Raw genomic sequence first — 12,232 nt, 5'->3', positions numbered from 1 at the left:
GGTTAATAGCAATTGAACTTGTGCTTCAGAGGCTCGGCTTGATCCAGACTTTTTTATTTTAAACAAAAGGTAGATTCTCCATTCAGAGCCATGGAGAATGAACCACTGAAGTTGCTGGTGCTCCCTTACCATCTGTTCTGACCACCAGCTGGTTTCTGTCTGAACCTCATATTCTCTGAGTACTGTTCTGATCTCTCATTTTCCAAAGATCTTATTTCTGATCACCAGCTAATTTCCTCTACTTGATTTCTTTGTGACCTTCAATCCATCAATATCTCTGATTTTCCTGCTGGTCTGAGTTTCCCCCTTCCCTCACTGAGCAGACCTCCTCCAAATTATTTCATTATCTTCCCTTACAACTCCACTCTCTCCTCCACATAGCCCTCTCTCCCCTCAAGCCCACCCTCTTTTGCTCCCTTTTCCTATCTCTCTGGGTACGTCTGCACTACAATTAGCACCATGGCTGGCCTGTGCCAGCTGATTTGGGCTCACAGGACTTGGGATACGGGGCTGTTTAACTGCCGTATAGATGTTCCAGCTCTTGCTACAGCCCAAGCTCCAGGACCCTCCCACCTGTAGGTCCTAGAGCCCAGGCTCCAGCCCGGGCCCAGATGTCTACACTGCAATTAAAACAGCCCCTTAGCCTGAGCCAGCTGGTAGGGGCCAGCTGCAGGTTTTTAATTGCACTGTAGGCATACCCCATGTTTCACCTATCCCCATGTTTCTTTGGCAGCCCACTGCTTCCCCACATCTCAGAAAAGCCTTGGAGGAAAACAGAGAACTGCACAACTTCCCCCACTACAAATTCATCCTCTTCTCATACAACTCTGTCATATTCAATTAAATTAGCACTAGTACTTTCCCCCAATTCCTTCTACTTTAGGCATTTGTAATGTGCCCATCCCCACAGTACCATGGCATCCCAGAGTAGCTGGATACCTGTTACTGACCTCTACTATAACGATCCATAAACCATTTTACCTCCTTCCATCCTCTGCTCAGGTTCTTGTCAATTTCTTCAGAGAGAAAATTGATGCTACCCAGAGAGCATGTTTCTCTTTATTTTTTCACTGCCACCCCTCTGCCCACCTCCACATATGTTCTCCAGATGGGCTGGCTTCAGCCAGCCTCAGACACCTCTTATTATCCTTCTTTCACTAGCCAACTTGTCCACTTAGCCCTATTTTCTCCCAAGTCCTGACTTCTCTAGCTCCCTTTAACACTCCCTCACTTTCTTTTATTCCGTCTCAACCATTCTTGCTTACCTAGCAATTTTCTGACAGCATTCAAACATGCTTTTCGTTTTGTCCTAAAAATAAGTCTCTCTCTAAACTCTTTCTGGATCCTCTAATCTGCTTTAAGCCCACCTCACATGATCTAGCTGCTCTTCCTGAGATCTTCAAGGCTAACTCATACCCACCTCTCATTTTCAGTGCTCCAACTGCTCCCTCCTCCTCAGCATTCTCTCCTTGAACTTTCATCTCTCTGAGATCACCTGATTTATCTCCTGCATCTGGCTGCTCCTTTATGGTGAAATTCTGACCTCATTGAAGTCAACTAGAGTTTTGCCATTGACTTCAATAGAGTCTCCTCCTCTTTTCCTTCTGTGCTCTTATCAATAGATAGCTTCCTCTATTCACACCTCTTCAAATACCATCTCTACCCAGATAATTCACACCTCTCTCTCCACTTCCAACCTGCAGTATCTCCCTCTGTTTAGACTCATATCTTAAACTGTCTTGACGGCATCTGTTCCTGAATGTCCCAACTTCATCTCCAACTCAACATGACAAAAAATCAGATTAATTAATTTCCACTAACTCTTCATGTGATAGAGTACTTGGAGTCAGTGGCTGACCCAGCATTCTGCTCATGTAAGCATTAATTGGTTCCCCCAGAAAAGACCTGATGGAAGAGTGGAGTACTGAATTACCTAATCAGACTGAAGGGGGTGGGGTTGAAGAGCTAAGAAGCTAATTATCTCATTAGCTGAGAGGGTAGTTAAAAAGCACTGGAAGGAAGCTCTGAGGGAGAATGTCAGAAACTGTGATGGAAATAGTCAGACCTGGTGGTTGGAGCCAGAATCAGGCATCCAGGGCAGGACTGGAGCAAGACTGGGAGCAGGGCTGGAGCAGGCTAAGGCTTGGGAAGGAGAGAGTTCCAAGCCCTAGAGCAACATTGACTAGACTGAGCTGCTGTTCCACCTGTGGGGTTTATATATCTGGTCTGGGAGTCACATGACCAGTTCCTGGCTTGTGGATTGGCTGGAGCCTAGCACAGGAGTGACTCATCACCTTACAGAGAGGTTAGCAGAGTCCAGAGGAGGTAAAATCTCAGGATGGTGAGCCCTCTCTCCTTCTCCCTGGAGAAAGGGCTGAGGAATAGGAAAAACTGTAGAGAGAGTTACTGCACAGGATTGTGATGGTGGTTTGATGGAGGTAATACAAATAAAACTCTCAGAGGTGCTAATAAACAGGAAGCATTCAAGGGTGTGTGTGTGGGATCTCAGGACAGGAAAGGAGCTTGCCTGGCTGTTACACTTTCTTTTTCATCCCAAATCAGGCACTCCACAGCCCTGCCCATCACAGAAGCTCAGGAAGTAGTTGTTACTTTTTACTCCTTTCCCTCCCCAACAAAATCCTGTCTGTTCTTCCTCTACATCTGCAAAATCCATCCCCTTAGCCAAACCTTTTAGTTATCTCACTCTACATCAACCTCCTTCACGCCTTGCTGCAGTTTATTCTAAACAGCATCACGGAAGTCTTCTCTCTGTCACTCATCTTTCTGAGAACCTGCCTTACCTTCCAGATCAAACTCAAACACCTTGTGCTCACCTGCAAGGCACTTTCTTGCCTGCTTCTATTGAGTTCTCTGGACTCATACTTCTTCCACCCCCATCTAGTGCCTATGCCTTTCCCAAGAGACCAGCTAAAGTGTCCATTTCCCCTCTACAGTCTACTCTACTCCTCAGGGCCTTCCCTATAAGTCCTCACTATAAGGCTCTCATTTCTGTTAGAGCCCAGGACACAGACAATATCCCCACACAGCAAGTTCAGCTGCTGCTTCTGGTTATTGTAGGCAACAGAGATTCCTCCACTGCAGCACCAGGCACTCAAGGTCCCTGGATTTTTCTGTGAATCAGGCTTTTCTGGTGTTCTGCTTTGCACCAAAATCAATTGGGTTGTGCTCACTGACACCTAGAAAATTCCCTGACATTTTTGAGTTGATTGGGTACAATGTTCCCAATTTACATGATATACAGACAAACCGAGAAATACCATTGAGAAGCGCTTTAAATCTCACTTTGCTTGGCCCATACTAGTAACGAGAACAACTCGGCATTGGGCAGGTTGGAAAGCACTCAGTAGATATTTTTGTTATAGTCTTCTCTCACCTTCCATGGGGTTTACTTGTGTTCATATGATTAAAAATAAATGTGAGTGATTAATTCAATACATTGTTTGGTACAAACAGAATTTCAGGGGTTCTAAAATAGAAATGCAAATAATTTTAATTACAAACTATTATTAAAATAAGAGACCACGAATGAGTTTGTTTTCAACCCAGCTATGAAAATCCATTTAAAAACTAAATATAAAGCATATAACAGTAAATTCCCTTTTGAGACAAAAATTAAATATAACTAGTCTTCTACAGAATCCATGAGGGCTGAAAGGATGAAATTAACCATTAAGAGTGAATTCTTCACACAGTGTTGAGCTTCCCATTCCCTGAATGACAGCCACTCCGAATACGAGAGCCAGAAATAATAAAAGGTTCTTTGCCGCATTAACTTCCTGATAACCAGCCATGCACCTGCAACACAAAGATGTTTGCCCTCCAAAATAGATTTGGGAGTAGAATTTTAATGTAGTCCTTGCATGTATATAGCCCCTTTCATTTGGAGGCTCCCAAAGGTACAGTAAATGTTGTACACACAGTAAGCAGGAAACTCTTCACCGATTAAATTCAGCCCTCTTTAGGATGGAGTGTGGTAGATGTTGGACAGCACACACCCTACACAACAGTTTAGGCCGGGATCTGAAGAATCATCATTGTATTCTCAAACTACAGGGCGAATATTGATAAAGAGCAGCTTGTTTCCCCAAATGGAATTTGGGACCCTTACATATCTGTTAAGCATTTAGGAACTGTACTTTATTGTTTAAAGGAAGTGGGACAACTGAAATAGTCTATTGCTAGGAATAACAGGTTAGTGGTAAAATCGAGAGGTTACATGAAAGCTACCCCTCCCCGCCCACATTCTAGTTTTTTTTGGCTAAATTTAAAAAAAAGCAAGCATGCAGGGACCCCACCCTCAGTACGTTCACTCGCATGATGTCTTACCCAGATTTGAAATTTCAGCCCTATACCATACGTCATTCAAAATGCAGTACTTTAAAAAATGTGCTAATACCTTCAAAAGTTCATAAGCTTGGTTCAGTGGTGCCTGTTATCCCTCCCCCACACCATCACCTTTATCTCTAGTTTTCATGAGCTCTAAAATTGAATGATTGTTTGCATCATTTTGGCAGAAACAATTTTACATCCTGTAATTCAACCAAAAATCTATAAATATGAAATTGTATCCAGAGATTAAACCAACACTTGGTAGTGCACCAAGTTGGCACTTGGCCTCATTGCTTTTTCCTAGTATGCAAGCTTTTATTTGAAAAATGTTCCTAGCTCTTATGAATGTGAAAAGACAAAACAAAAACACCCCAAAATTACCACTGTGAACCACGGGCATGCTCTTTTGCCAAGATTACAGACAATTTACCACATTTCCTATAGAAGGTATGGACTGCGCCATATATCTCAGGGGGGTATTAATTCTGGGGCCCAATGGTGGAGACAATGTAAATTTCCACTATGTTAACTATTTCACTGTTTGCTTTAGCAGAAGCATCTAGCTACTCTGGGATTGTGGATGGAATTCAGGTAGAATACCAATACTTCTCCCCCCCACCCAATCTGACTCTGCAAATGAGACCACAACTACAATTTCTGATTAGTTTGAGGTTGACTGGACAGACTGGCTACCTAGTCAGTTTGAATCATCTGTGCAGGTTACTACTTTATTCCAGTTGATTGTTAACAAATCATTATCACCTAAAATGATTGGAATGAGATTCCGGATTCTTTATATATTAAGTGGACTGAGAAAAAGCAAAACAAAGCTCCCATCATTATTACTGCTACCAGAAATATTAGAAAGAACCCATATAGGGCCAGATCCTCAGCTGTTGTGAACGGGTATAGTTCCATTGATTTAAGTGGAGCCAGTTTACACCAGTTGGGGATTTAGCCCTTAATGTTGCGCACAATTACTTGCAGATAAATAAGCATCATTCTGACCACCTAATCGGTGCAAGCTCTGTTCCTTTAAATCCTTCTTTCTTAATCTTTGCATCATGAGCAGAGGATTTGTTGTTTTGTTTGAAATCCACAGTATTCTCCTGCTGCTCTTTCTTTTAAAGGGTGACTGTAGGCTGTGAGTCAGCCCTCACCTACACTTTCTGCTGGTACAGCTCTCCACAGAGACAAATCCTGGAGTGATTAATGTGGTGTTGCAGTCCACGGAGCATCCAATTCCTCCAGACACTGACGTGACTGCAGCAGTAATGGGATCTGATGGGTAACTTGCCTGACTTGAAAAGCAGCATTACCCACGCTGATTGTTTTTATTGGGTCATTATTACTTTTTAATTTGGATCCAATAAAGAACTTGCCTATGTTCAGGAAAGACACTATTAATTGTTAATGCTCCCCACAATACATTGTGTGCTTCTTTCCACAAACGGAAAAAAGTGCCTTCACTCTGATTGCCAGCTACAGATTTATTGGGGTATGGATTACACATATTAAACACAGTCATCAGGCCACAAAGGTTCCATCACAATCTGCCTACAAGCTAACATCATTAAGAGGCAGACTTCATATATCTTCATGACTGATATGTTGATCTTTCCCACTCCATTGACTAATGAATTGACACACGCAGTGTTTTTCAACACTGGTGTGCACACGTCTGATTTACAGCAAAGCACTAAACACTCAGATGCTGATGAATTCCAAATTGCATTGGCACCTGGCTGACCATAATGTTTCCCTAGGAAGAATGCTGTTATTACATTACACACTCATAAGTAATAAATATTGTGGGTTAAATTGTGCCTGCAGTTTCACCCATACAATACCAGTGAAGGGACTGTAGCTCTCTGAGCCAGACCCTCTGCTGATGCAAATCAGCATACAATCAATCCCTCTATCAGGTGGCATTTTGTGGACAACATTCTCTTCCAGATGGGGGTCGTTTCACAGCCCTGTTTCTCACACAAATCATACTGTATTTGGGTGACAAGAAGTCCTGATTTTATAGGGACAGTCCTGATATTCAGGGCTCTGTCTTATACAGGTGCCTATTACCCCCAACCCCCTGTCCCAATTTTTCACACTTGCTATAATCACCTTATCTTGTAGACTAGAGGACACAAAGATAACAGCATGAAGTATTCCCTTCCCTAAGGAGTTGAGAGTGGCGCCTTGGTAACACTCTCACCTGTAATGGAAAGATCAGAATCAGGAGTCAAACTCAGATGCTCTTTAGCCATGTAAAGACTATAGGACTTGGCCATTAGGCTGGCTTACAATGCATGTTTTATATCGTTAGTACACTAATAATACTTTCGGCCCAATAGCAAATTCCATCTGAGGATCTTGGAGCACTTTACATACATTGTAAGGCTAAATTCATCAAAGACCCGGTGAGGCAGTAACATAGACTCATCCCTGTTTTATAGATAGGGAAACTGGGCCACAGAGACGTTAAAGCCAACTGGGTGCTGAAAATTATGACATTCATATTACAAATATTTATTTTCTTTATAAATGTTCATGCTTTACAATTCAGTGTCTATTTGGCTGTGTAGCCCTAAATTGGCAGTGAGAGGACTAAGGTCCCTCCTCTTACTCCCATGAGCAGCTGTGTTCAGATTGAGGGAACAGCTCTGGTGAGGACACTCGCTGGACACTGTCTGCTGTGAGCAAGTGGGTGGGAAGGGGACATGCAGGAATGGGGGAGTGGGAGGAGCCCTAGCTTGGCCTTATTTGACAGAGTGGCTGGCTAGACACAAAGAAGGGAATGAGCTACTCTGTGAAAAGGGGTGAAGTAAATAACTCCTTTGTCAGACTATGATGGGAGGAATTGTGACTGAGTCAGACTTCATTTTCTGGTCTGCTCCTGGGATGGGGCAGTTATGAATAAAAATTGTGTCCTGTGCATTTACAAGGTGATTAGATTTCTTTTAAGGAATATGTTTCACAGTATGTGTGCCCCTACTAATAATGCATAAGGGTACATATTCCTCAAACCATTATATCTAAACAGATGCTCCACTGGGGTATTATTGGGAAAAGAGGAGGAATGGTTATTGTGGCTGGTGAGATATTTCAACATTAAGGAAAGCCCTATTAAAAAAAAAAACTTCATTTTTTCCCCCTGAAGGCTGATTCACAACTTCATTTAAAAAACCACAGGAGGGTTAAGTGGAAATTCTGTTTATTTTCAGTTTTCTTTTAATTCAATGTTTCCCACTTATAACAGGTATATAGCTAATAAATATTTTGAAAGGCCTTTTGTTTTTTTCTAAAAATCTTTATAAAATACATACTATTTTGTAAGTGTTTGTAGATGCCAAAAATAGAGGCTGGAGAATGAGGAGAATAAAAAAGGACTATCACGCAAAAGAGGTAGTTACACTGACTGCAATCAAAATTAGGTCATTTTTCAAAACTGTTAGGTGTCAATGTAAACTGCCACTGGGCATCTTTAATTTATGTGACTGCTACTTACACAGCAGATAAGGCATTTTGATAGCATCCTTAATAGCAGCACAGGGGTAATATGTTTCACAGGGGTGAAACTGTCCTAAGCAATACTATATCTGAAATATATATGGAACAGGAAAGCTTTTCCTTTTAATAACCGGCATACATATTGTCTCCCACTTTTGTAGAGCATGTTTATTATGCTGAATCAAAGGAGGCAAATAAAGAGAAATGTTATTTGAAACATTTCAGCAAATTAAAAACTAAATTCCTAACTCTCCATGATCACATCCCCTCAAGCCAAATTTTGTTCATACGAATGTGTGTGGGAAATGGATTTTAAGCTCACAGCCAGAATTTGGGATGTTCATTAAATTTCAGCTGGAAATGGAAGTAGTGTAATAGTCATCTTGGAATGTTATTATGTTGTTTGGGAGTGAAAGGTAGGCACTGGTGCAGAAAAAGAATGTATGGAAAGATGCAGGGTACATTGGAAAAGAAATAGGGGCGCAGAAAGAGAATCCACTCATTACCTAAATGAACCCACTTCAAAGAGGTTGCAGGGAACAGGCACTCTGCAAACTCTATGAAAGGCAGGTGAACCAAGGTCCCCAAAAGCCCCATTCCAAGGTGGGCACTTCAACTCCATAGGCTCTTCCCCTGCAGACTCAAAGGGATAAACTGAATCAAAGGCGAGAGAGACTCCTAATCCTCATCAGCACCTGGCCCAGCATCCACCTTAGAAGGAGCAGCAGGAGGGACACCAGCTGGTAGTGCACCACCTGAAGGATGCTGTAGCTGTGGAGTTGAACCAGGTAGTCTCCCTTTCTTGAAGATCTCCAGGCTTGCTCTTCTGCCCCTAGTCTGGCTGGAGAGAAGGAGAAGTGAGCCCTGGACCAAACAAAATCTGACAGGATCCTATGTCTACACTGCAGCTCAGAGTGAGCCTCCCAGTCCAGATCCAAGCTTTGTTTATTAAAATCTTTTGCAGGCCACCTTCAAAATATCCTAAAAATCTTTTATTTCTGATGGTTCCTCCTAACCTCAAAAATGATTAACCTGCTCTTCTTCACACATCCCAGTGACTTCTCCACACTCTTCCTCTCTTTATTGTAATTACACTCATCCAGGCAGGGAGCAGAAACAATGCCATGTGAATAAGGTGACCAATTAGATAGAAATAATAACAAATAGCAAAAGCTTGTGGTAAATGCCATCTTTGAGCAGCATTCTGTTAGCTGGTTGAATTATTTTGCATAGACAAATTTATAAAAATCAGTCTGTAGGGCAAAATTAACTGAATAAACTGTTTGCTATGAACGGTTCACCGGAGCACTATGAAAATCCTAATCTCCCTTTATGTTTGAATTTTCCCAACATGCTTTATTCAAAGGCCAAGCAAAGTAAAGTAAGTCAGGAGTACATTTCTCTTTAAAGCTGTACGACTCTCTTTTGAAGCTCCAGCACCCCCATTATTATTGTAACTTTTTGATTCTCTGTGATTTTGCATCTTTCCTGTGATTAAGCCCAAGTCAGAGTGGGCAAGGAGGGCAAACATCTGCAGAAAACTGGGCAAGTTTGATCTGAGATGACAAAATTAATATTAGGAATAATCGCCCAGCCTTCTCCAGTTGTTTGATTTAATCTAAAGAAAGCACACTATGCAGTTAGTAAACATCATACCCTCCTAATTATATTAAATTACCTTTCAGGAGCAGCTCTGTCCTGTTGTCAAAGGCCAGGAACTTGCTTTTAACGATGAATGGGAACCTCAGTGAGACATTCTGTATCATTATTTAGCTCAGCAAATGTAGCCCAAATCAGTTGCGTAGGTGTAATTAGATGCTGAAAAATAATTACTTTGGCCTTACCATTAGCAGTTTCTTGCTTGTATCCCCTTGTGATCGATGAACAAATTACTTTATTATGAAATCATTAGAATTTAATTTGTCTCTATATACTATGGACATCAATATTCATTTCTCCTAATAGAAGTGCACATTCTTATTATAAATTCATATTAATGCACTTCCAGTTATCAATTTGGAATTGCTATCAGCCTTAACTAAAACAGACCATTTTTACAAACCAATCCTTACAAAAAAGGAATTTATTCTTATGCATCAGCTATCAGCACAAAGCCAAAGGAACAAGACCTTTATTGTTAAGCTACACATAGGGATATTCTTTGCACTCCTGTAGCCCAATATACTGAGACAGAAATATTGTCAGCCAGGTTGAGGCTAGGCCTCTGTCTGCTAATCCAGTAGTCAGATTTGCAAACTGCACCCTCAAAATGAAGAGCAGGTTTATGAAAATTTACCCCACTGTCATTGGGTGCATATTCCTCCCCACAGATTTACTCTGAGTGCCATGAAAATGGTTTCTCTCAATGGCTCTGGTTATGTACATCACTGTCCAGTTAAATCAAACAGCTACTGATTTATTGACCATTAGGTGCTTTTTAGGTGGCATTTACAAGGGAGATGTGGGGGGAAAGGTGATCAGTCAGAAACCAAGTCATGTCCTTGTGACAATTCTCAAGGTGACTCTCAGTCTTGCATACCCTGTTAACTGCTGTCTCCAGCATGAGGGAGTCTTGCTTGTGCTTAGCTGGGTGTCAGCTTCCTAACTCTACCAGCCTTCTAGCCACTCAAGTTCTCTCCTCTGGGCTACGCCAGCCCTCACTTTGCCTTGCAGATTAACAATAGGTGCACCCCAGTCCCTTAGTCCATTTGTAGTGTCCTCCTGTGTTATCCAGCCACTGACACTAGCTACTCACAAAAGTACCCCCAAAAGATCAGCATACACATCAACTTGTAAGATTCAGCTCTGGACCATCACTTTCCTAAACATCACAGCACTTAGATATATTTATCGTGAAAACAAGAATGAGTTTATAATCAAAGGTTCAAATCTCAAGAGATAGTGAGTAAGGACACTGGAAACAAAAGGTTATATTTAAAAACAAAATCATAAGATGCATTCTAAAGGCTAAACGTAACTAACAGGTTAACCACCTGTCTAAAGAAATTTCTCACCCCAATGTCTTTTGCAGTTTTTCAACCAAGATTGGCTGAGATCCTGATTTCATGACTGTAAACGCTTTGCCCATTTATTTCCTAGGTGCAGGATGTGGGATGTCTTCTTTCTCACTTACATATACCCACAAAGCTCACTATCTGATCTCAGAAACAGGATAACCATCTGTGGCTTGATTTTCCTGTGGGTGGCTTCTCTGTTGATCTCACATCTTTCATTAACATCTGACTTCATATGTAAACAGGCATCCACTGTGTTAGGCTATAGTGCTTAATTTACTTCCCAACAGACAGCTCTAAATTTTTGGACTATTAACATACAAAAAACATCGTAGTTAGTCTAGAATAAAGAAGAGACAAAACTTGATGCTAGGGGATATCAAACAGAGCATGAGGTGCCAACTGGCTTAAAGAAAGGGAAGCTGATTGACTGTGCAGAAACTGAGTTGTCTATTCGGTGTCATGGAGCTATCAGGGTGAAGACCAATCCCCACAGGGCCTTTGGGGGATTAAGGGAACAGAGCACACTCCTTCCAACCCCTTCCTGGTAAAGATTTATCCTTCTTATATGAGACAGCTGCCCTATGCAGAAGACTCTTGCATCCATCAGCATGTGCACCCATCAGTATATTGGATGTGAAGCACGGCGTGACACCCATACGATTGTACAACATGAGTCATGGCACTGAATTGAAAGCAATGACATGCAATACAACCTGCAAAGCCCCTGCATGTAGATTGTCTATGGCACTGAAGTTGTTAAAGGAGTGAGTAGTCAATAAGCAACTCAGACAGATTTCTTAACAAAAAGGAACAAAGCTCTAAAGTCATCAATATAAATAGTGTAAATCAACCGAATAGGCAGCTGAAAAATGACAGCATTATGAGAGTTAAGATGAGGAGATAAAGTATAGGTGGATTTTTATCTTCTGGGTTTATAAGGCTATGTTTGATGGACCATAAGTTCTCGCCTGAGACTTAATGGACTAAATTCAACCCTTGTGTAACTCTGTCAAATTTGATTGACTTATGTCAGGATGATTTGAGACCCAAAGAGTTATGTACATTGTGGTAGTAGTTGGAAGTTCTCCACTTTTAAGAGGGGCCATGCCTTAGCTATATATTAAAATTCCAGTGCCAGAAAGCATATATTCAAAATGGCAGAAAGCAGCAGAAAGGATGTAGTATAGAAACAAGTGGTGAATAGTCATTCTCTTTTGTCTGCCAGCATAATTTCAAATAAAGGGCCTGATCCTTTTGCCCTTGCAATCTCCAGTACCTGGTTACCACAACTCATTGTAGTTACCAGCTTTATTACATCCAGACTCCTAAATGATCTCAGACAGCATCCTGGCCTCACC

The 12,232-nt window shown here is 41.5% G+C and overlaps 1 protein-coding gene across 2 annotated transcripts in view; it reads right to left on the bottom strand.

Annotated features, from left to right (window-relative positions):
• CHST9 (carbohydrate sulfotransferase 9) overlaps positions 1 to 12,232 on the bottom strand; it is a 263,682-nt gene that overhangs the window by 200,341 nt on the left and 51,109 nt on the right. Inside the window, exon 1 of one of the 2 annotated variants that reach the window (XM_054017234.1) lies at positions 9,536 to 9,587. The exons of the other annotated variant lie outside the window; for it this stretch is intronic. The gene's annotated coding sequence lies outside the window, so the exon portion shown is untranslated. Of the gene's footprint in view, positions 1 to 9,535; positions 9,588 to 12,232 lie in introns of those variants that run through there. 2 annotated transcript variants of the gene reach the window in all.

Source organism: Malaclemys terrapin, chromosome 2, assembly GCF_027887155.1.
Source record: "Malaclemys terrapin pileata isolate rMalTer1 chromosome 2, rMalTer1.hap1, whole genome shotgun sequence".
Classification (NCBI taxonomy): Eukaryota; Metazoa; Chordata; order Testudines; family Emydidae; genus Malaclemys; species Malaclemys terrapin.
The sequence above is the reverse complement of the archived record's forward strand: the minus strand, read 5'-3'. Positions and strand labels throughout refer to the sequence as shown.